Source organism: Babylonia areolata, chromosome 19 (assembly GCF_041734735.1).
Source record: "Babylonia areolata isolate BAREFJ2019XMU chromosome 19, ASM4173473v1, whole genome shotgun sequence".
NCBI classification, from domain to species: domain Eukaryota; kingdom Metazoa; phylum Mollusca; class Gastropoda; order Neogastropoda; family Buccinidae; genus Babylonia; species Babylonia areolata.
Window position 1 is genome coordinate 57,947,905 of NC_134894.1, and position 2,500 is coordinate 57,950,404.

Here is a 2,500-nt window from a genome sequence, read left to right on the forward strand (position 1 = left end):
GGTCAGGCATCTGCTTAGCAGATGTGGTGTAGTAGCGTATATGGATTTGTCCGAACGCAGTGATGCCTCCTTGAGCTACTGATACTGATGCTGATACTGATGGGAGATTTACGATGAATGGTAAAGGATTCAAACCCACACCCCACGCGCACGCACAGTGCGGTATATACGGTGCAGATGATGTGGCAGGAAAAGTATGTTTGTTGAAGAAATGATTCTCTCTCTCTCTCTCTCTCTCTCTCTCTCTCTCTCTCTCTCCCCTTTCCTTTCCTTTCCTTGCTTTCGTCAAATATCGCTTATATCTGATAGACGATGAGCTGAAGAATTCAACATACACACACACACACACACACACACACACACACACACACACACACACACACAGACACACACACACACACACACACACACACACACACACACACATGCACACGCACACACACAAGCGCACACCGGATATAGATATACCTGTACACACAGGCGCTTACGAGCGAGCGAGAGAGAGAGAGAGAGAGTCAGACAGAGACAGACAGAGACAGGACATCAGCCACCCAAAAAGAAGACTCTGTAAAAAAAAAAAAAAAAAAAAAAAAAAAGGAAATGAAAACAAGTACCAATTTTTGCTGGAATCACCCATCTTTCTGCAAGTGAACAGCTTAACAAAGTCATCAGTCAGTGAGTCAGTCAGTCAGTGAGTCAGTCAGTCAGTCAGTCAGTCAATCAGTCAGTCAGTCAAACTCCGTGAAGTGCAACCAATAGAGCAGGAACAGAACGACCGAAGACCTGAAGCCAACTCTGGCACTGAAGCCCCTTCCTCCCCTCCCCCCTGACCTCCTCCCCCCCAACCCCCCCAACACCCCCAACCTCCCTCGTGCAGCAGCCGAAGTCAATGGGTCAATTGGTCTGCAGGGAAAGAAGGATAGGGGTAGAGGTGGTGGTGGTGGTGGCGGTGTGTGTGCGTGTGTGTGTGTGTGTGTGTGTGTGTGTGTGTGTGTGTGTGTGGCAGTAAATGTGGAAGCCCCCAAGCTTCAAGAAATTCTGCGGGAGCGCGACAAGAAGAAGAAGAAGAAGAAGAGAGGGCTAATTACCCGGCCAGTCTCTGAAAACCAGAGTAAGGGGGAAAGGAAGGGATGTGGAACACAAGTGGACCACTCATGTTTGTTGTCTGTGTGGCTGTTCTCGTAGTTTATTTAGACTATAAGCTAGCCACTCAGACCTTTTCTGCAGTCAACGGATCTGGCCCTAAGTATCTTTCTGAGCTCATCCATATCTATACCCCGTCTCGCCAGCTCCGTTCTTTCTCTGATACTCGACTTCTCAGGATACCTCATGTCAGAAGTAAGACCTATGGACACAGATTGTTTTCTTTTCAATCGCCAAAGACGTGGAACAAGCTCCCTGATAACCTCCGTCATTCTGATTCCTTCGCATCTTTTAAATCTCGTCTCAAAACTCACCTTTTCCCTCAGCAATAAGTTCAATTGTGGCAGGTCCACTTCCTTTTCGTTAGCTGTGCTTGACTATGTGTGTATACATATGTATGTGTACATAACTACATGCATGTATATGGATGTGTATTGTGTGTGCGTGTGTTTATGTAAGTTTGTGCCTGCCTATGTGTGCGTATGTGTTAGGGTAGCTGTTAGATACACATGTATGTTAAAATGTATGTATGCAGTGTGTGTGTGTGTGTGTGTGTGTGTGTGTGTGTGTGTGTGTGTGTGTGTGTGTGTGTGTGTGTGTGTGTGTGTGTGTGTGTGTGTGTGTGTGTGTGTGTAACATAGATATAATGTTTTATGTTAACGAAAGCGTTTTTGTAAAGCACCTAGAGCAGATTTCTGGATAGTGTGCTATATAAGTATCCATTATTATTATTATTATTATTATTATTATTATTATTATTATTATTATTATTATCAAGGAAGCTGGTTTGGATGTCAGTGGTGCGGTGAGTTAACTACTGCAGCCATACAAACCACTGAGTCTTACAGTACAGAATCACCAGCTGTCTGCGAGACATAGAGTAAAAGAGTGGTAACTCTCTCCATTCATAAGGTACACGGTTTTAAGTCCGTGCTGCTTACGCTACCGATTCAGCTAGCACATTGGTAAATAAAAGGTACGTTGGAACAAACCCAGGCACTTCCTTAAACAGGAAGCACCGGGGCTTGTCCTCATACCGATCATTTGACATGTGCACACAGCAGTTTCAGTTTCAGTAGCTCAAGGAGGCGTCACTGCGTTCGGACAAATCGATATACGCTACACCACATCTGCCAAGCAGATGCCTGACCAGCAGCGTAACCCAACGCGCTTAGTCAGGCCTTGATAAATAAATAAATAAATAAATAAATAAGGGGTGATCAAATAATAGATAAATACATAAAATAATAACTACTACCACTACTAATAATATGTATAAGGCGCAAAAACTTGAGAAGTCAACTATAAGCGTACATAAATAAATAAATAAATGAATGTAATAATTAAAAAAAAAATA